The 24,213-nt window shown below is 36.2% G+C and overlaps 1 non-coding gene across 1 annotated transcript; it reads left to right on the top strand.

Annotated features, from left to right (window-relative positions):
* The first annotated feature begins 7,010 nt into the window (after positions 1–7,010).
* LOC133032866 (small nucleolar RNA R71) lies at positions 7,011–7,118 on the top strand. Its single transcript, XR_009685453.1, has one exon. It is a non-coding gene; the product is annotated as a small nucleolar RNA R71 (small nucleolar RNA).
* The last annotated feature ends 17,095 nt before the right edge of the window (positions 7,119–24,213 follow it).

Below are 24,213 nucleotides of genomic sequence, written 5' to 3'. Positions count from 1 at the left end.
TAACTTACATAAGAAAAGCATGACTGAACTTATATAAAAGTTACTATTAAATTTAAAGTGCAATTTAGAAGAAGAGAAATTTAATATAATAAATATAGAAATGAAGAACAAAGAGAATCAATATATTAGAAAAATAAAAATTACATGAACTTACACTTGAGTCTTGCCAAAGAAATTAGCCTAGAAAAGGCATTGTCTTTACACCAAAATTAATAAAGTAAAATAAAGAAGAAGGAAAGAAAAAGATAAAATTTTGGTATAATAACACTACTAAAATCTGATGCTTGTTACTCTAAAGTAGTACTATTTATAGAGCCTCATTCTGCCTCCAGCTGATGAATTTTTTCGTGTGAAAAATAATGGAAAGTGTGGCTTCAAATTCGGAGGAAGGTGGGAAGTTGGGCTTATGTGCAAGTGGGGAGACTGGATAGTGATGCGCATAGAGTAAGTGGAGCAGTTGGTTGGGGTTTGCTCGTCACAATTGATGGTGAACTAAATGTTGAGTTGGGCTATACTTACTTAATTACGACCCATGAATTGAAATCCAAATGACGCAAGTGATATATATGCATATGATGATTTAAGAAGCTTCCCACGTGTGGGTTTTGTTGAAGTTTATTGGAGCTTCATTTCTTTGGGCTTCAAAACCTTTTAAACATTGAAAAATAATACAAAAGTTAAGTAATAATATTATTTTCATTTCTAATAAAATTTTCATTTAAAACTTATGAAAATAAATACTAAAACTTAATTTTATTACATGATCAATGCTTTAAGGGCTCGTTTGGAACGCCGTATTAGGTCGTATTGTATTGTATTGTATTATATTGAATTGTATTTTATGCAGTATTTTTATGTAAAACTATATGTGGTATTAACTTTTATGGACACCTAAATATATAATATTTTAGTATAAATTAAAGTTTAACATAGTATTATATAAAAATATGATATATAATCCAATTTAATATAATACAATACAATACAATACGACCTAATACGGCGTTCCAAACGAGCCCTAAAATGTGTATTTTCGTATATTAATCACAAGCCCCAACCAGCTTATTGCTAGTCTCTAGCAATTCAAGCGAAAAAAAAATAATGTCAACATAATATTTTCTAGGTCAAAAATTTAAAAAAATGACACAAATATTCAAGCAAAATGTTTGTAACAAGCCAATAAGAACTATACAGAATTACCCTGAATAAATCTAGAGTTGTGAGTGTGTGCGCCAAACCTGAACCTTCTTACCACAAACCATAACACATAGATGCTTCCGAAAAATATACCAAGTAAAAGTCTCAACTCCATTTGCCTCACAGGTATTGAAAATATTTATTCATGGCTAAGGATTTCACTCATGGAGTTGGAAATTGAAAAGTGAGCACTCGAAAAGGATAGATTAATTTAGGACAAACATTTGAATAAATATTGAAACGAAGATAGATTATGAATTATTTGGACAAACCACCATAGGAGTACCACAAACCAGCTTTTCGGGATTTTTAAACAAAAATAGACAATCTCTTACATTTATTCTAGGAGCCAAAACAAATAAAAAAAAATGAAATACTACAAACTTTTTTCTTTTCTATTTTTTTTCAAACAAGAGGCCACATGTTAGACAAATGGATAGAAATGTTGCTCTTGTTTTTTTTTTTTTTTTTTTTTTGTTTTTTTTTTGCACATAAAGAAAATAATTACAAAAAGGCTCCTTAATAAGATTTGTCTATAAAAATTATCCCTTAAAGCAACATCCAATCAAACCCTAGTACCATGTCCAAAATAATTATAATCATTTCTAAGAATCAATAAAAATTCAAAAGTTATTTTCTCAAATCTTGCCACTCACAAAAATATAAACACTTAAACTTGGTAGCTTTTCTAAGCAAATATGTGCTAACAATCTTCTTACCACAAAGTTTGGCATGTGCAATTTGTAACTCTAGAAAAATTCTAAGTAACAAAGATAGTAAAAATTGGCTTGAAAATAACATTTTACAAGAATAAATGAGTAATTTTTGAAAAATTTGACCATGAAAATATTAATATGACAAAAATTAAGAAACATGCTTGAATATGCTCACCACCCCCAACTAAAATAATACAGTGTCCTCAATGTCTAAAGATATAAAAATTAAAAGAATAGGGAAAGAGAACACCTGGAGAGCAAGCAACCATGGATAGCGGCGATATTGATCCTCTAAAAACATAAAAGGCGAAAAACAAAAAAATGATAACAAATAACAAAATAAGATGACAAAGATAAAAGGAAAAAAGAGAACAAAGCACTACAAGATTAGGGAAACACTACTCGGGGTACAGTGGAAACCGAGCCACGAGGATATCCTCGATAAGTGGGGCACCCTCTGCATGTAGTGTTTCGGTCTGCGGCCATTCACTTTGAATTTTCTCCCATCGGTTGGGTCTTCGACCTCAACAACACCGTGGGGGAAGACAGTTTTTACAATATACGGCCCAGTCCACCGGGATCTCAGCTTCCCAGGGTGGAGATGCAAGCGAGTGTCATAAAGATGCACTCGCTGATTTGGCTCAAATTCTTTCCTCAGGATCTGCTTGTCATGAGCCGCTTTTAATTTAGCCTTGTAGATCCTTGAGTTGTCATAAGCATCATTCCGCAACTCCTCAATTTCGACAACCGAAGCTTACGATTAAGGCTGCCGCGTTGAGATCGGAAATTTAGGTTTTTTACGGCCCAATATGCTTTATGTTCCGGTTCAACGGGGAGATGGCGGTGCCTTGCCATAGACTAGTACGTAAGGAGACATGCCTAGCTGAGTTTTGTAAGCGGTGCGGTAGGCCCGAGCATCGAGAAGTCGGGACGACCAATCTTTGCGGTCAGGGTTAACCGTCTTTTCTAAAATTTGCTTAATTTCACGATTAGCTAACTCGGCCTTGGCCATTTGTCTGTGGGTGATAAGGCAGTGCAACCTTGTGAAGTACACCATACTTTTGCATCAAATGCTCAAAAGAGTGGTTGCAGAAATGGGTGCCTTGGTCACTGATGATAGCTCGTGGTGTGCCAAAACGAGATAACACATTTTCTTTTAAGAATTTCACAACAGTTGTGTTATCTGCATTTCGACATGGCACGGCTTCAACCCACTTGGAGACATAGTCTATGGCGAGGAGAATGTAAAGGTAGCCAGAAGAAGGTGGGAACGGGTCCCATAAAATCAATTCCCCAACAGCAGTCGAATATTTATTACGAGCATTGGGTTCAATGGCATCATGTGTCGGCGGGATAGCGCACCTAGTTTACGGCACCTTTCACAAGATCGACGTAAATTGTTAGTGTCTTTGAACAATGTGGGCCGGTATAGACCACAATCGTAAGATTTTTGCGGCGAGCCTTTTTCATAGAAAAATGACCACCACATGCTTCGTTGTGGCAAAAGTTCAAGACACTAAAATTTCATCATCCGGAATGCAACGTCTCATAATTTGGTCGGGCGGTACTTGAAAAGATATGGATCATCCCCGATAAAAGTTACGGACCTCGACCAAAAATTTACGTTTATCCCGTGCATTCCGGAAGCAGGAAGCTCACCAATCACTAAGTAATTAACAATATGAGCGTACCATGGTAACTTAGTGATGTTGTAGAGATGTTCATCAGGGAAGTCATCTCGGATAGCAGGGCCATCAGCGGAATCAAAAAACTCTAAACGAGATAGGTGGTCCGCTACCACATTTTCAACTCCTTTCTTATCCTTGATGGTCAAGTCAAATTCACCTTAACGAAGGATCCACCTAATTAAGCGTGCCTTAGCATCCTTTTTGGAAAGGAGGTACTTAAGAGCAGAGTGGTCGGTGAAGACCGTGATAGGGGAACCGATCAGGTAGGAACGAAACTTGTCAAGTGCGAATACTACGGCAAGCAACTCTTTCTCAGTAGTAGAATAGTTCATTTGAGCACTATTAAGAGTTCTACTTGCATAGTATACGACGAAGGGCTTCCCTTCCCTTCGTTGACCAAGGACGGCCCCTATAGCGTAATTGCTAGCATCACACATGATCTCGAATGGCAAGTTCCAATCAGGTGGTTGAATGATAGGGGCAGAAGTGAGTTTGGTGACAAGTGTTTGGAAGGATTCCTCACACTCGGGTGTCCAGTTAAACACCACGTCTTTTGCCAAGAGGTTCGACAAAGGTCGAGCTATCGTCGAAAAATTTTGGATGAACCTCCGATAGAATCCAGCATGCCCAAGAAAGGATCGAACATCCTTAACAGTCTTGGGGGCGGGCAGCTTTGATATGAGTTCAATCTTGGCTTGATCAACCTCAATTCCTCGTTGTGAAACAATATGCCCCAAGACTATGCCAGATTGCACCATGAAATGACACTTCTCCCAGTTGAGTACCAAGCCTTTCTATTTGCATCGTTTAAGCACAGCTTCCAAATTGAGAAGGCTTGATTCAAATGAATCACCAAATACTGTCAAATCATCCATATATACTTCCATACAATTCTCGATCATATCACTAAAGATACTCATCATGCAGCGTTGGAAGGTGGCTGGGGCATTACACAGGCCAAATGGCATACGCCGAAAGGCATAGGTACCAAAAGGACAAGTGAATGTGGTCTTTTCCTGATCTTCTAAAGCAATTTCGATTTGGTAGTACCCCGAATAACCATCGAGAAAGCTTTTGTAGAAAGGATGACACCGCCACACGTTCCAAGATTTGATCGATGAATGGAAGTGGAAATGGTCTTTACAGTGGCGGCATTTAATTTTCTATAATCAATGCACATGCGCCAACTGTTGTGACCTTGGTAGGGATGAGTTCTCCCTTATCATTTGGTACCACCGTTACTCCCGATTTCTTGGGAACAACACGAGTTGGGCTAACCCACTTACCGCGCAACGGGATAAAGTATCCCGTAATCCGAAGCTTCCAAGATTTCTGTCTTTACCACTTCCTTCATTGGTGGGTTTAATCTCCTTTGAGGATCACGTCGTGGTATGGCCCCGTCTTCCAATTTAATGTGATGGGAGCAAATCAAGGGACTAATCCCTTTAATGTCAGCTAACGTCCAACCAATTGCTCCTCTTTGCTCTGTGAGCACGTTGATAAGTTGTTGCTCTTGAGTTGCATTAAGGGTGGAGGATATGATGATAGGGAAAGTGTTGTTTTCTCCCAAGAAGACATGCTTAAGTTCCTTAGGAAGTTGAGCCAAGTTTGGTTGAGGAGCTTGTACAGTGGATGGTTTTGGTGTTTCCCTATCTTGAGGAAGTCCCTCGAAGATTGGATTCCAAAACATGGTTCTTTTGGTCGGTAATTGATTGATGACTTCAGGGGTTGATTTCAAGTATTACCCGAATCGAAATCTCGAAATTTCAAAGAGGTCATTGAGATGAGTGGAAGTGTATTGTGCTTCTACCTCTTCTGAAATAAGTGTATCGATCAGAAATGATTGGAAACACTCATCGTTATCAGGTGGTTGTTTACCAATGTTGAAAACATTCACCTCTAGAGTCATGTTCCCAAAAGAGATTTTCATGAGACCATTCCTACAATTGATGAGTGCATTTGCTGTTGCGAGGAATGGTCGTCCGAGAATGATGGGAATTTTGGACTCTAAGTTGACTTCAGATTGAGTGTCCAAGATGAGAAAATCCACAGGGTAGTAGAATTTATCAATTTGAATCAAGACATCTTCAACTATTCCCCGAGGTTTCTTAATTGATCGATCGGCCAATTGTAGCACCACAGATGTGGGCTTAAGTTCTCCTAGGCCTAGTTGCAAGTATATGGAATAAGGCATGAGATTTACACTTGCACCTAAGTCCAGGAGGGCTTGGCCAAATTCTGTTCCCTATTTGACATGAAATGGTGGGACAACCCGGGATCTTTGTATTTAAGCGAGTGTCTTGCGATCGATCACCGCACTAGCTTGTTACGCCAAGAATGCGGCTTTCGACATGGTGCTTCCTTTTGATAGTGCATAGATACTTGATAACTTTGGCATAAGCCGGTACTTGCTTGATTACATGAAGTAATGGCAAGTTAACCTTAACTTGTGTCAAAAAGTCAAGGATTTCACTATGACTTTCCAGTACCTTCCCAGTGGATTTCAAAGCCTGAGGAAAGGGCACCTTTCTTTGGAAGGTTCCGTGGCACACGCATCCGGAGCGGGCATTGGTACACTAGTGGTCTTAGGTAATGGTGATACCGTACTTTGACCACTTCGGGTAGTAATGGCATTAACCCCTTTGAGATTAGACTCTGAAGGAGCGGAGGTTTGTGCCATATGTTGCCCTTTGGGAGTGATTAGAGGCTGAGCGGGAAGCTTACCGCGCTCTTGAATGACTGAAGAATCATTTAACTTTGTTATTTGAATCTTTATGTCCTTCAATTCCTCTATCACTTGAGTGAAATAAGTCCTGAACTCTAGTTGGGATTCTGCGAGAATTTTCATGGAACTCTCAAGAGAATTCTTTTGTTGATCAGGCCTCCATTGGCTCCCAGATGCTTGATTTTGACTTGTATCCTTCCAACTGAAATTGGGATGGTTACGCCAACCAGGATTGTATGTGTTGGAGTAGGCATTATAAGGCTTCTTGTAATCCCCTAAGGTATTACCTTGTTCCTCATCTCCTCCCCTTAACATACTAAGACTAGGGCACTCTTGTGGTTGATGATCGGTCCTCCACAAATGAAGCATGGTTCTTGCTTTTCCACTTTGCGGCCATGCGAGTGCTTTACCTTCTTGAGTTTTGAAAGCCTCAAATTGTTTTTCAAAGCTTCAAGTTGAGCTTTCACACGTCCTCCTCCTTCAATTGGTAGACCTACTTGTTCGTGGCTTGTACGTAGGACTTGGCGCACTCCATGTGTATGATTTTTCAGAAATTTCTTCAAGATATTCCAAAGCTTCTTCGGGATCTTTTCGTAGGAAGTCGCCATTGCACATCATTTGTACGAATTGTCTTTTGTCCAGGTGAGACCGTCATAGAAATAGCTGACAAGACGCCAACTTTCGTATCCATGATGTGGGCACTGGCCCATCAAATCTTTAAACCTCTCCCCGGACACGATGAAACGTTTCATGGTCCTTTTGGGTGAAGGTAGAGATTTTCCTCTTAAGGCTACTGGTCTTATGGGGTGGAAAAAATTTAGAGAAAAATACTTTTGTCATCTCATCCCATGTCCCAATAGACCTTGGCCTTAAGGAATACAACCAGCTTTTGGCTTTATCCTTGAGTGAGAAAGGAAAGAACTTCAATCTCACCAAGTTAATTATGTCAGCTTGGTTGTTGAATGTGGCCACCACCTCTTCGAAGGCCTGAATATGCACATATGGACTCTCATTTTCCATACCATGAAAGGTTGGTAAAAGTTGAATCATGCCAGGTTTGAAATCGAAGTTGGGCATATTCATGGGATACATTATGCATGAAGGTGTGGCCGTACGTGTAGGATGTAGATAATCTGGCAAGCGTTCTTGGTTGGATTTCCTGTTGTTGAGCCATCATTGGAAGTGCAGGAAGTATGGGTGATGGTGGTGAATGAGAACGAGTGGAAGAAGACGATTTAGGAGAGTTTTCTAAAATTTCAATTTGTTGTTTTACAAATCTCCCTAATTTGTCTCTATTTCGTGACATTCACCTTTTTTTTTTTTTTTTGTGTGTGTGTGTATTTTCACTTGTTAAATAATGTAAATTACAACTATGTAATAATGCAAGGGTACTCACACAAGATATTCCCAGGCCGATTGGGAAGGTTGCCAAGGTACCGCTTCGTCCCACACTTTTACTAGAACTCCCCGGGGTTGCTAGAAAGTGTAGAGGGTACTCTATCACAAACCTTTAAAGCCAATCTTTCTTAGACAGAATGATCTCAGTTTGTACCACTTTTACCATTACACAATTGGGTTTACACTAAAAAGTTTATGAAAATATTTTATGCATAATTTTTTTTTTTTTAGCCTAAAGGATAAAAGTCTACAACTAACCTAAAATAAATAAAAAAAAAATGGCTAATCCTAAAAAAAAGTACACAAAATAAAATAATGTAAAAAAAAACTAAGACCCTTATATAGTAGCAAAATAATAAATACAACTAACAAATAAACTAAACAAAAAAGGACTTGTTTTTTTTTTTTACTAAAAGAGTAAAGAATAATAATAATAATAATAATAATATATAATGATTTTTTTTTGAATCTATATATAACTTAAAAAAAAACTAAATTATATTATACTAACTAAAAAGTTTTTTTTTTATATATATATATATATATATATATATAAACAAATAAAGAGAGACAAAAAAAAATAATAAAAAAAAATAAAACTCCTATACTAACCTCTTGTAGCGCAGAGACCTCTAGCAACGGCGCCAAAAATTGATGTCGCCCAATTAGTTACACTGCGGTCGCGGTAGTAAACGGGCTATATGTCGTATCCACAGGGAGGAAAAGTACACTCAAAAGGAAAGTTAGTAATTTTACGAGAATAAAATAAGAACCTTGAATGTGATGTGAGAATATTGAGAAAATGATTTTCAAAAATTAAACAAGTAATTAAAATGAGAAGTGATCAGAAAATGATTATGGAAGACACAAGCTTTGTACATGCAATTATATTTTTCTAATAAAATTGATTCTTTAACCTCAACTATAATTCTACACCATTAATTATAGTTGGAAAATGTGTATAATTAAGCCCACTAGAAAAATATGTTCTTTAATTAAATTAATACTACTTCTAAAGATACTATCATATCATATAATTTAAATCGACAAAATACCACCGGCAGAATGCAGTAAAAATCATATAATATAATAAACACCCTAATAATTAATAGTCTAACTTACATAAGAAAAGCATGACTGAACTTATATAAAAGTTACTATTAAATTTAAAGTGCAATTTAGAAGAAGAGAAATTTAATATAATAAATATAGAAATGAAGAACAAAGAGAATCAATATATTAGAAAAATAAAAATTACATGAACTTACACTTGAGTCTTGCCAAAGAAATTAGCCTAGAAAAGGCATTGTCTTTACACCAAAATTAATAAAGTAAAATAAAGAAGAAGGAAAGAAAAAGATAAAATTTTGGTATAATAACACTACTAAAATCTGATGCTTGTTACTCTAAAGTAGTACTATTTATAGAGCCTCATTCTGCCTCCAGCTGATGAATTTTTTCGTGTGAAAAATAATGGAAAGTGTGGCTTCAAATTCGGAAGAAGGTGGGAACTTGAGCTTATGCGCAAGTGGGGAGACATGATGATATGATGCGCATGGAGTAAGTGGAGCAGTTGTTTGGGGTTCGCTCGTCACAATTGATGGTGGACTACATGTTGAGTTGGGCTATACCAACTTAATTCCAGCCCATGAATTGAGATCCAAGTGACCCAAGTGATAAATATGCATATAATGATTTAAGAAGTACACGTGTGGATTTTGTTGAAGTTTATCACAGCTTCATTTCTTTGGGCTTCAAAACCTTTTAAATATTAAAACATAATACAAAAGTTAAGTAATAATATTATTTTCATTTCTAATAAAATTTTCATTTAAAACTTATGAAAATAAATACTAAAACTTAATTTTATTACATGATCAATGCTTTAAAATGTGTATTTTCGTATATTAATCAAGGTGCATCTTGTTTTTTGGTAGCCCATCATGAAAGAACTCAATAGTTAAGCGTGCTTGACCTGGGGTAATTTCAAGATGGGTGACCTCCTGGGAAGTTTGTCCAGGAAGTGTGCGAGTGAGGACAAAGCACACTAGAAACACTCGTGTTGTTCTATAGGGCCAGTCGTCAATCCATGAAGCAACCATAGTGGCTTACTCGTGTATAAGAGCCATCATTCTGTGGGTGTAAGGGCTCAATGGAGGCTTGAAGCGGGGACGTTACAAATGGTATCAGAGCCTTGACCCAGCCGGAAGTGTGGTCGACGAGGATGTCGGACCCCGTAAGGGGGTGATTGTGACAGTCAGTAGTCCCGTAATCCGTAAGGGGAAATAACGGGTAAGTTATGAAATCCCACATCGCTTGGGGAAGGTCATGTGTGATGATTCTGAGACTATGTATGTATGGGACTAAATAGTTGAAGAGGGCTTAAATGGATTGATTGGTACTACCTATAGCAACAAGGTGCATCTTGTTTTTCGGTAGCCCATCATGAAAGAATTCCACAGTTAAGCATGCTTGACTTGGGGTAATTTCAGGATGGGTGACCTCATGGGAAGTTTTCCCAAGAAGTGTGCGAGTGAGGACAAAGCACACTGGAAATACTCGTGTAAGTTAGTCTGTAGGGCCAGTCATCAGTCCATGAAGCTGCCATAGTGACGTACTCGTGTATAAGAGCCATCATTCTGTGGGTGTAAGGGCCCAATGGAGGCTTGAAGCGGGGACGTTACATTAGCCATCTCAAAAAATGCCATTAGTGCTGCATTGGTGTGAGAAGATGGCAAAAACTAAAAACCAGTTTATTATATAAGCAAAAGGTTACTGGGGGTAGAGCCGAGATACCTTCCACTCAAAAAACTTGCACTTAGCTTGGTGCATGTTTGCAAAATATTGCGACCTTATTTTCAAGCTCATCCCATCAAAGTTTTCATAGACCAACCATTGCGACAAGTGTTATCAAAACCTGATGCATTAGGAAGGTTGATAAAATAGTCTATCGAGTTGAGACAATTTGAAATAACCTTGTAATATCATGGAAAATTATTATGATAATTAAGTGGGCATATGTTATTAAATATGTGATTAAGTGGGTATTAGATTAGTATTATAATCCTACTTAGGCTAATTATGAGTTAATTAGTAAAATGCGATTAAAGACACAAATAAAGCGTAATTTATTAATTACGGAGATTTTATTAAAATATGTGGGTATTGTGGATACTATTTTTGAAATAAAATGTTTTTAGGCCCGGTGATCGTGGGAACTCGGCGGAGTGGTCGGAAATGTCACGATAATAAATGTGGACCGGAATGGAAATTATGCTAGACTAGTTTATAATTTTAAGTTATTGATTTGGTGGATTAATTAGAATTACTAAAATACTCTAAGTTTGTTTTTGGGTTTAAGGATTACTTAAGGGGTAAAATGGTTACCTAAGCTTCAAGGTAAGTTTTGATATTTCTCTTTTGAATTTCTTAAGTCTCAAATTATGTTTGAGCTAGGGCTTAAGGAATTTTAGGGCTGGAGAGTTGATTTGAGTTTAGACTATGTTTGTGGGATTATTTTAGGATGTGCTTGAGCTTAGATTAGGTAATTCTAGTGGCTGCTAGATTTATAGTTAGACATTTTAGGTTAGAAACTAGATTTTTGGTTCTAACTTGCAATTTTGTGAGATTTGATCGATTGTGATGAATTAATGATTTGAATACCTTATTTTTATGTTATTGAACCGTTTTGTGAAGTTTGGGAACAATTGGTTAGGTTTGGAGCTGTTGGAATTATTTTACCAGGATCTTAGATCTACTCACAAGTATGTTGATTTAACAACCTAAATATGAACTTCTAAAACGATAGAAAATTAAACACATAAAAGTATGAGAAATCTTACATTGGGTGCAGCGGAATATATGTCTCCTCCCACTCAGATCTCTAACCCTTGATTCCTTTCTGTCGCAGAGTATAATCAAGATCTGAGCCCGAATGTCCTTCTTTGTTGACTCTGAATTCTACACAGCCTTCCTCACTATGATTGAGGTATCACTTGATGTGTGTGGGCACTACTCTATCACTTAGAGGATTTCGAAAAACAGAGAAGGTAGAGAGAGAGAGAGAGTGGCGGCTTGAGCAAGGTTTTTTGAGTGAAAGAAAATTCTGTCAAAGTGTTTTTAAAACCTGAAGCCTTTACCTTCTATTTATAGAAGACCACATAGGGTTATGGTTGAATTACTTGGCATTAAAAAATGAAAAATAGATGGGAAAAGGGAAGCAAAGTGGCCGGCCTAGGCAATACGGAAACAAGGCCTTCCACTTTTTCAACTTTCCTTTTCCTACATTCCTAGTTTCCCATTTTGTCAAAAACTGCCAATTCCTTTATTCAACCACATAAATGTCAAGTCTAATTATTTAATAATTAAAATTAATTATCAAATAATATATTGACATTTATTTATTAATAATAAAACTAATTAAAGTTTCCTAATTAATAAATATACCCTTCAAAATTTCTATTTACTGTTTTACCCTTAATAAGTGATAAATTCTCAAATAGATATAGTCTAACTTTGAGAATTATAATTGATTAATTAAAATCAATTAAATGAGTCTTACAAGCAATATTGTCTCAACTAGTAAGGGGACCATGGGTCTATATATCCGAGCTTCCAATAAGCAGATCAAGAATTTACTACTTAAATTCACTAACTTATTAATTCTTCATTGAATCCACGCATAGAACTTAGAATTGCACTCTCAGTTATATAGAATGCTCTATATGTTCCACCATATAGACACGTCATTAGTTATCCATTGTTATAATCCTAATTTGATCAATGATCCTCTATATGGATGATTTACACTGTAAAGGGATTTAATTACTGTAACACCCTACAATGTATTTTATCCTTAAAACACTTAACCCTGTATAAATGATATTTCAGCTAAGTGAAATGAGTACTCCACCATTTATCTTCGTTTGGTTAAGCTCAAAGGAAATCATCCTTTGCTTACTATTCGCCAGATAGAAGCTATAGATTCCATATTTATGTTAGCGCTCCCACTCAATTGCACTATCGTGTTCCCAAAATGTACGTATCACCCTGACCTAAAAGTAGGCTTAACTAACAAATCAAAGAACACAACTAATACTCTTGAGATTGAACCTAACCATATCAGGATTTAGATCATTTGATCTAGGATCAACTTAGTGATATTGAATTGAATAGATATTACGGTAAGTTTTATAAATCTATTTAAAAGTTCAATATCGGTCCATTCCAATGCATACTCCATGCATCCAACCCGAGCTTTACTTTAACCAATGTTCTAGAAAGAACATAGCATTTCTCCAAATGCAAGTAAACTCTGTTGTAGATTGTCATATCAGTAAAACCCAGTGTTCTGATAAATCTAGGAATTCTTTATTCACATAGTCATGTTTACTTTCCACTGTGTTGACAACACAATAAACATGATCAAGTATGTGAAAAGGGTTTGAATGAATTTATAAATCAAATAGACAAATAATTGATAAGGTGAACCAAAACATACACAAATGAATGAAAAATACTTCTGTTACTTTATTGATATTGAATAATCTGGATTACATTGAGATAGAGTTTTATTTAGGGCATAAAACCCAACAGGAGCAAGTTTTGGGACTTTGAAGATCTGAAATTTTCGAGTTTCTACTGTTGTGAACCGGAATTCTGGGTGGTACAGGGCTTCACCAACCGGAATTCTGGATGGTCAATTTTCAAGAATCGATAATTTTTGTATTTAGCCATAACTTTTCACTCGGGTATCCGTTTTAGACGTTCTATATACCGTTTCGAAGCTTATGAAGAGCTCTATAGTATGAGATATAGATTAGAGAAAAAAAAGATGTATTTTATTTTAGGGTGCTTTTACCATAAGATTTGGTAGAAAACCCTAAGTTAATTTATGCAGTTTTTAGATAGTGTTTTGGAATAGACCCTTATTGATTTACCTTTGTCGTGACATAGGACTTGAGATCCTCGAGCATCATTCCACTCAGGTCGGCTCGCATACATGACTTTGGACTTGAGGTTTAGACGATAGAAGCTGTGTTCGGCCATGAGTCAGAGGTCTTCCAGCGATGTACATATCAGCTGTGGTGTCTTGGCTTCCGGGAAGCAGGATCAACCCTTTTTTTTATGTTTGGAAATGTAACCTTACTTTTTAATAGCGGTTTTGTAACATGTTTTAAAAAAAATTTATAAATAGGGGATCCCCGTATTATGGTGATATTTTGTACGAAAGTTTTATTTTAATTTAATCAAAAAGTTTTTAGTTAAACCACACACTTCTTAAACTAATAGATTAGTTAGGGATAAGTTTGTAAAAGCACACTCGTGGCGTCCCTATGGATCAGGTGTTGGGTTTTGTGCCCTAAATAAATTTCATTTCAATATAATCAGATTTACTAATTAATAAAGATCAGAAATCGCATTTAATGTTGCATGGTTCACATGATTTATTTCATGATTATGTTTAATGTATAAATTCTACTAAGTCCAGAACATATGTATTTGCTCATGATATAGTGTTGTCAGCACAGTGAAATATAATCATGATTATATGTTCAAAAGTTTAATTCCCATGATTTGTCAGCTCACTAATTTAGATTGGCATGATAATCTGTGATAGGTATACTTACACCTTGGATAAGTGTTATGTCCTTTCCAGGACATTGGCAAAGTTTACTAGTATCGGATGTATGGAGTATACATTGGAAGGGACTGATATTGATCTTAGATAAGATATCATAAACTTACCGTTATATCTTTCTAAGTCAATATCAATGGTTGATCTTAGGTCTATGGATCTTAATCCTGACATGGTTAGGTTCGATCTCAAGAGTGTTATTTGTGTTCTTTGATTTGTTAGTTAAGCCTACCTTTTGGTCTGGGTGATACGTACATTTTGGAAACATGATAGTACAATTGAGTGGGAGCGCTAATCATAGATATGAAATCTATAGCTTCTATCTGGACATAGAAGTGAAACGATGATTTCCTTCGAGCTTGGCTGAATATAGATAAATGATTGAGATCTCATTTCAGTAATTATATTAGTTTACTGAAATATCATTTATAGGTAGCTAAGTGTTTTAAGGATAAAATACATTGAAGGGTAGAACAGTAAATTTGTCCATATTCAATGTAGATCATCTATAGAGGATCCTTGACTATTAGGATTGTAACAATGGATAATCATAATGTATCTATATCGTGGTACATATAGAGCGTTCTATATAAATGAGAGTGTATTCAATTCCAAGTTCTTTAGTCGTTCAATGAGGAATTAATAAGTTAGGGAATTTACTTGGTGAATTCTAAATTTGCTTATTGAAAACTCAGTTATATAGGCCCATGGTCCCCTCACTAGTTGGGATAATACTGCTTGCAGACTCAGTCAATTGATTTTTATTAATCAATTATAATTCTAAAATTATACTATGTCTTATTTAAGAATTTTCACTAAGCAAGGGCTTAATTGTGAAGAAAAGAGGTTTTGGGGTCAATTTGTTAGTTAAGAGACTTTGTATGGTCTAATTAATAAATACATAAATGATAATTTTATTTAGTAATTAATTATAATTATTAAATAAATAGTTTTGGCATTTATAAGGTTGAGTTGGAAAATATGGTATTATTGAAAAGAAGAATAAGTGGTTGAAATAAAGTGGCAAAAATCTAACTAGAGTTTGGCCCTTTAAAGTGTACGGCCAACATGTGTTTTTTGCCCAATATTTTATTCTTTTTTAATCCATATAATTCAACCCTAAGCCCTAGTTGAAACACTATAAAAGGAACATGATGTTCTCATCTCATCCATTTTTTTGAACTTTTATCAACTTGACTATTCAACAAAACCTAGATGAGAGATTTCCTTCTATAGATATTTCAAACCTCCTTCATTGTTCTTCACCTATTCGAACCCATAGTGAATGAGTGCCATGCCCACACATAGCAAGTCAAGTACTCAATCATAGTGAGTAAGACGGTGGTAACCAAACCCGAAGGAGAGAAAGAGATCCAGGTTCAGATCTTGATAATGCTCTGCTACAGAAAGGAATCAAGGGCTAGAGATCTTGAACGGAAGGAGTCATTATATTCAGCTGCGTTGCCTTTGATTTTTCCCAAACTACGTGGACACGGATAAAGGTGACACGTGGACCTGGAAGAACCACCACTCATGAAAATCAACTAAGTCTTAGACAAAAAAGGAACACCTCAGGGAAGGTGCCTCCCGGAGGAGAGCATAAGGCACATCTTTACTCTCTGGAGGCTAGAGCCATGCTAAGGCAGTTCTGGGAGGTATAGAGATTACTTGAACAATCACTTTGCATTTAATGCCGCATGGGGGAAGACGTATTGAAACCTCCATAAACGACATGACAGATGGCGTAAGCCCCCTTTTACGGCAATTACACTACAATCGATGAGTCTAGTGGCGACTACATTATGAGGAATCACATCAGTCAAGAGGGGATAAAAGATTATATCCACGTAACTCCTAAGATACTTACGGTATAGGTCATGTATTTCCTATTTCGTATCGGTTGGGAATATGTGCCCCTATGAAGGTAACATAGAAGGACTCCTAGGGATCGCCCCAGAAAAACACTATAAATACCCCACACACAAATTGAAAAGGAGTCGAACGATTTCGTTTAAGGAATCGAAGAGAGAAAATAGGAGAGAAATCCACCAAGAACATTCTCTGTAATAAATACTCTCATTAATACAAAAGACTCGTGGACTAAGGCTCATGAATGCCCCAACCACGTAAAAATCTCATGCATTAAACTTTCTACATCTCTTCTTATACATTATTTAATTGGTTGCCGAAAACCTCGATCAACATTTTGGTGCTTTCATTGAGAGCTGAAGAAAGCATCTTTAACAAATAACAATCTGAAAAGTTAAATCAGCAATGGTGGAAACTCGTAACAATACATGTCAGCCCTGTCCTCCTCAGGATGCTCAAATCCCAGAGAACGAGGAAGTGGCCTCTAGAGTGAACGTGGACTCCGAGGAGTGAGATAAGGCTAACGGCGAGGAGTACGAAGAAAACTTTGACGAGTATGATGCTTACGACAAAGGTAGCTAAACAGAGTTGCTGATCTTGAGGCAAAAGGCTGCTGATCATGAAGCCGAGATCGCAGCCCAAAAAGAGCAAAATAGAAAAATGCAAGAGGTGATGGTCGCCATGGAGACGGCAGAGGTATTGTCATTACGAATTTCTAGTTATGTCTTTCGGACTAACCAATGCTCTGACAACTTTTATGGATATGATGAATAGAATGTTCAAGGATTTCCTCAATATTTGTGTTATATTATTTATCGACAACATCCTTGTGTACTCTCAATCAAAAGTAGAATATGAACAACATCTTTGAATTTTTTTACATCAATTACGAGAACACAAGCTTTATGCTAAGTTAAAAATATGTGAGTTTTGGTTATCACAAGTGTCCTTTCTAGGCCACATTGTCAATAAGGATGAGATTAAGGTGGATCCGGGAAAGATCGAGTCAATCGGAGACTGCCCTAGACCAAAGATGATTATAGAAGTTAAAAGTTTTATGGGGCTGGTTGGGTATTATTGTCATTTTGTGGAGGCATTTTTCGAGATTTCCATGTCTTTAACAGAGTTAACGAAGAAGAATCAACGGTTCTTATGGACAAACAAATATGAAACTAGTTTTTAAGAGCTGAAGCAACAGTTGATTACAGCTCCAGTGTTGGCTTTGTCGTCAGATCGAGAGAAATTTGTGGTTTATTGTGATACCTCTAGACAGGATCTGCAGTGCATTCTGATGCAAGCTGACATGGTCATTGCTTATGCTTCTTGTTAGTTGAAGGAGTATGATCAACATTACCCAACTCATGACTTAGAACTTGCTGTTGTTGTGTTTTCCCTGAGGATTTGGCGACATTATCTTTACAAAGAGAAATGTGAGATTTACACAGACCACAAAAGTCTCAAGTACTTCTTTACCCAAAAGATTTGAATATGAGATAGAGACGATGGTTAGAATTAGTTAAAGATTATGATTGTGAGATTCTTTATCATCCTAGAAAAGCCAATATGGTGGTCGATGCCCTGAGTAGGAAAGGTCCTAGGAAGGTTTCCCAAACCATCTTCTTAATCTTGACTTTTTTTTTGAATTTGAGCATAACGATATGGGTGAACTGAGATGGGCCCAGTATCCGATTTTAATGTGATCAAATGTCCCAAGAGCTTCGAAGGCCAGGTGGCATCTCCAACACCTGACCGTACTGGTTTAACAGTTGACTGATAGGGGCTGATATCAATGGCTATTTGTGGTGCTCTACGACTGTTAAGGCCTCAAGCTGGACCCATTAAGTTCCAGCGTCCTTCTCGACTGTCAATATCATGGCCTTTAAAGAAATAGGAGATCTACATAAGAAGGGTTTCCATTGTAAAGTGACCCAAGTTTCTGCCATCTCAAACTTCGTAACCATATTTTTCCAATTAACTTGTATATTACCCAGAGTTTCCAACCATTTAATGCCTAATATTACATCGACTCCTCTTAATTCCAACGAAAGGAAATAGGTGATAACTCGCATGGCATCCAAATCTAACTCCACCATGGTACAAATTCCCTCAATCATGACTTTACATTTAGTGCCGAGAAGTATTTTGTAACAAGTGGTTACTGAAATCATAATTCCTGCTGATGTGACAACCTCCCTCGAAACACAATTATGGGTGGCCTCACTATCGATTAACAAGTCACTGATCGAGTCCTAATATGCCTAACTAACTTCATAGTTTTTGTAGATGAGATGTTATTAAGAGAGTTACGTGAAAGAGTGGCAAGCGTCTCTTCATAAGCCATTGTCTCTTTAAATCGGGTGATAGCAGCGAGTCCTCTTCTAGCGAATATGACTCTTCCTCATTAGTGGTAAGCACAATCTACAATAACCTCTTGTAAGGTGTTGTTGTCATTGAACGATTACTCCCAGCTTTGGAAGTCATTGACGCAATGGATCCTGACAAGTTCATATAAGGTCTATTTTGTGGAGCTATTTGGCTACTTCTCGAAATCATGGAAGTGAGCTACATGATGTGAAGATGATGACTTGAAATTGGGTCTTCTGAATGGGCCCAGGTTCATTGAGTGTCGGCGTTCTTCTATCCTTTGGGCAGTCTCCATGATTTGGGCCAACTCTTTGCATTACGAGATGTACAATGAGGCGTTAATCTCATTTTTGAGGCCCTTTAAGAACCCACCCTCCAAGATGTGATCAGGCACATCAGGTACCCATGAAACAAGGATCGCCCATTAAACACGGTACTCTCGGACCGTCCCTGTCTGAGTAACAGACTACAGTTCCTCCACCAACGACCCAACAGGGACTGCCCCGAATCAGGAGCAAAAATTTGTGCATTTCCCAAGACATAATCTACCTTTGCTAATTTTCCCATTGGAACCACGATATTGCATCTCCCTCAAGTTTGATGATAGTCATGTCTAAAATCATCAATTCTAAAATCTTTGAAAGTAAGAACTATCACTCAACTCTATAAATCTAACCATCTGGATTGTCGCCATTGAACAGTAGAATTTCTATCTAGGGTGAACAGAATTCGTGCCCATACATCTAGCCAGAGTGAAATGAACCGAGTTGAATTGGTGGTCCCGTTAGAATGGATACGGGCGGCATTGCCATCTCAACTGGAAGCTTGGGCGATAACTAGGCACCAATTGAACTGGGTTCTGTTGGAAATTATTTTACCAGGATCTTAGATCTACTCACAAGTATGTTTATTAACATCCTAAATATGAACTTTCTAAAACGATAAATTAAACACATATAAAGTTTAAGAAACCTTACATTGGGTGCAGCGGAATATAATGACTCCTTCCGTTCAGATATCTAGCCCTTGATTCCTTTCTGTAGCAGAGCATTATCAATATCTGAACCTGGATCTCTTTCTCTGAATCTTTGATGCTGAATCTCCTTTGCTGATGATCTTTCTTCACGATCTTCCTCACTATGATTGAGGTATCACTTGATGTGTGTGGGCACTACTCTAATCACTAAGAGAGGTTCGAAATATTGAGGAAGAAAAGAGAGAGAGAGTGGCGGCTAGAGAAGAGAGTGGAGGCTCAGTTTTTCGATCTCGAAAGTGTGTTATTTTCTGAAGCCTTCACTATCTATTTATAGCATTCCTCTAGGGTTTGATTTGAATTATATGGCATTAAAATAATGAAAAAATCATTTAAAAAAGCTACAAAGGTGGCCGACCATACACTTAATGGATTGGGCCTTGGGCTTTGCAATTTTGCAATTTTAACACCTTTTGTATCTGATTTTCTCAAAAATGCCAATTTCCTAATTCAATCATTTAAATGCCAATTCTAACTATTTAATAACTATAAATAATTATTAAATAATATTGTCATTTATCATATTTATTAATTGAACCATACAAAGTATCATAATTAACAAATATGCCCCTATAAACTCTTTCTTTACAATTTCGCCATTACTTAGTGAAAATTTCACAAATAGACATAGTCTAATTCGTGAATTATAATTGATTAATCAAAACCAATTACATGAGTCTTACAAGCAATATTATCTCAACTAGTGGGGGGACCATGGGTCTATATAACCGAGCTTCCAATAAGTAGATCAAGAATTTAGCACTAAAATTCACTAACTTATTAATTCTTCGTTGAATCCACGCATAGAACTTAGAATTGCACTCTCAGTTATATAGAATGCTCTATATGTTCCATCATATAGACACATCATTAGTTATCCATTGTTATAATCCTAATGTGATCAATGATCCTCTATATGAATGATCTACACTGTAAAGGGATTAAATTACCGTTACACCCTACAATGTATTTATTCTTAAAACACTTGACCCCGTATAAATGATATTTCACTATGTGAAATGAGTACTCCACCATTTATGTTCGTTTGGTCAAGCTCGAAGGAGATCATCCTTTGCTTACTATTCGCCGATAGAAGCTATAGATTCCATGTTTATGATAGCGCCTCCCACTCAATTGCACTACCGTGTTCCCAAAATGTACGTATCACCCACGACCTAAAAGTAGGCTTAACTAACAAATCAAAGAACACGAATAGCCTTTCAAGATTGAGCCTAATCATATCGGGATTAAGATCATTTGATCTAGATCAACTAGGCGATATTGACTTGAATAGATATTACGGTAAGTTTAATAAATCTAAGTCAAAGTTCAATATCGGTCCCTTCCGATGCATACTCCATGCATCCAACCCGAGCTTTACTTTAACCAATGCTCGGGAAAGAACATAGTATTTCTCCAAATACAAGTAAACTCTTGTTGTAGATTATCATATCGGTAAAAACCCTATGTACGATAAATCTAGGAAACTTTATTCACATAGTCATGTTTACTTTCCAATGTGTTGACGACACAATAAACGGGATCAAGTATGTGAAAAGGGTTTCGAGATGAATTTATACATTATGTACATATAATCATGAAATAAATCATGTGAACCATGCAACATTAAATGTTATTTACGATCTATATTAATAAGTAAATCGATTATATTGAAATGAGTTTTATTTAGGGCATAAAACCCAACAAACTCCCACTTGCACTAATATAAAACAAAAAGTGCGTTTCAAATAATCTCAACACCTTGATATACAAATCAAGTGTAGTAGTAGTAAACTCCTCGTAATAGGATACGAAAGGTTGACTTAACCACAACCTTTTCTCCACCATTACTCTTCCTTTAATCACAAAATCATTGATAATGTGAAATTCCTCTCTATATGTTTACTCTCTTGGGATACTGGATTCTATACCTTTGGCAACTACTTTTGGTTAATCAGGAAATTAACACTAGTAGTTTAAGGCAATTTGGAATGGTGCCAAAGATGTATAGAACTTTCCTTAGTGAATAAGTAACTTTCCGCAAACCTTTAACATTCGGTCCCTTTCGGTAGACCTAGAGACTTCAGATAGGTTTTTACACTTCTCCAAAATCACTATTCCACCCCTGCAGTAACCACCATCTTATCGGGGAAAGATTTACTAGCACATAGGCAAATTTCGAAATTCGATATGGTGTAGTCTAAGAGTTTTAAACACACCCTTATAGACTAACATATAGTTCCTCTTCTTTATCTTAAGATTTACTTGATTGTCTTCCAATGTTCTTTTCACCGGATTAATCCGATACCTACTCATTACTCCCACTCAACACAGGTGTACGGTCTAAGGCATACAAAAGCATATCTAAGACCTCTCACTGTTGATATAAGAAATTTTTCCATGGCTTTATCTTTTACCGGAATAGTTGAGACTTTTCCTTAGATAAATAAAATCTATGCCTAAGAAGTTGTGAAGCTTCTATAGATTGCCATTAGAAAGAAATGCTTGACATCTTACTAAAGTAAGTTGCTTGCATTAGAGTAAGTAATTACCGGGTATACCACAAGCCATAGGTTTAGATAAACTCAAACCTATAATACTGGAACGAAGTTTTGTTAAGTCCATTGAATGGACTTATAAACGAAAATTTCCTTTTATGTCCTTGTAATAGAAAACTTTAGGTTACTCCATGTGAATGGATTAAACCATAGTTCTATTGGCTTTCTTCTTAGTTTCTTATCTTGACAATCCATTACTTGTTTAAACTCACAATGGATTTTAATCACTAGTGTCTCCCAAGTCATAAGAAGGTGAGTTCCTAGAAACTCTCCCACTACGACAAGGTACCGGTGAATTATGTCTAAGAAAACTAAATGGTATTGATCTCTTCGGTTGTGACAAGACAACAAGAGGCGGTTGGGATCATCATATGTCATATAAGATGATAGAACACTTTTGGAATCAAGAATTAAGTATCTCCTTTATTTGCTACTTGTTTTTCGGACTTAGTCATTTTCTTAGAAAAGTAGTATTTGTTTGAACAAACACTTTCTTATCTATTGACAATGGGATGGTCCACCCCTAATCACTTAGAATAGCTAAGAAAACATGGTTACTTGATTCTAGCTTTTTCTTAAGATTTTGATTAGGTCATCCATGAATCTAGTAATGATTTACATTAAGTATACAACCATTACATCATTCGAAATTGTATTACCATAGAAGGATTTAGGCAACGACTAGTAACTAATCATCAACATGCAACTCGAAATTTACGGGAGGTAAGTTTGGATATAATTCAAAAATCAATTTAATGATCTTTCAATTTGCATATCTACTAACTATTTCTCCACCCCTATCGCGCAAGATCTTTAACCACTTACCTTTAATGGTGTTTAACCATTGCTAGAAATTAATGAAATTTTTCAAACATTTCAAATTTCTTTGCATAAGGTATAATCTAGAGTTATCGTTTTAAGAATACAACGAAAAACTCATATCCACCCCTGAATGTACATTCATCTGTGAATGAGATGAACTACTTTCAGTGGATATAGGCATATTAACTCTTTGCAGAGATTGATTTTGTCAAATCCACTATGAACAAGATACAAATGCCATAGATTAAGAAAATGTGGTAGTGTCTATGATGACATAGGTTTAGTTACATCGAAGAGTTCTTAGAATACTTCAAGTGGATCCCGGTCACGAGAATACCTAACTCACATTCCATACGGTTTTTAATCCATTAATAAAAGATGGATATTAAACACTTGAGAAAGTGTAAGCTTGTATTGTATACGGAATTAGAAAATTAAGAAAATTTCTATTGGAATCTAAAATTAAAGTCAAAGACTTAAATTCAACCAAATTTACTGAGTACTTCTTTCTTGGACCACCACTACTAATTTAAACTGTAAGTCAGATTTGCCCATACAAGTAGGAGATTTCTAAGATTGAGGATTTATATCAATTGAGGATTTATAATCATATGCGTCATTTAATTTCTTAAGAGAAAATATAATGACATGAAATGATTCATAGACCATTCATCCAATGATATATTTGAAAGCTAATTCGAAATGAATAAGCTAAGAGGAATTAGGATAATTTCGTTTAAAATAAGAATCCAACGATGCTTCGATTAGCGAAAGTCAAAGTAATTTTATTTATATAATCTTCTTGTTTTATATCGTAAAAATACTAGTCTAAGGTGTCATCAATTGATGAACAGCTAGATGTCGCATATACAATATTTATCTTTCGAGATCTAACACTATTATGAATGTCTAATGGTGAAAATCCACTAGGGATTTATCTCATTAGATAAACAAGCCAAGTTAGACCAACAATGAAGATTCGAAATTAAACTACAACTTAATAACGAAAATAACATGGTTCAATATAAATTCATACACAATTCGAAATTATAAACATATAGTAAGTAGGAATGACAAGTGAAAATACTAAAACTTACAATCCTAAATAATTTCCAAGGTTTTCAACAAGGCGATATCGGTGTCTAGTTTAGGCGAGAGTCAAAGCTACCATTCATTGAATAGAGTTGTCGGCTTCGTCTAAAATGT

This window comes from Cannabis sativa, chromosome X (genome assembly GCF_029168945.1).
Source record: "Cannabis sativa cultivar Pink pepper isolate KNU-18-1 chromosome X, ASM2916894v1, whole genome shotgun sequence".
Taxonomy (NCBI): domain Eukaryota; kingdom Viridiplantae; phylum Streptophyta; class Magnoliopsida; order Rosales; family Cannabaceae; genus Cannabis; species Cannabis sativa.
Note: the sequence above shows the minus strand (reverse complement) of the source record. Positions and strands in the feature narration are given on the sequence as shown.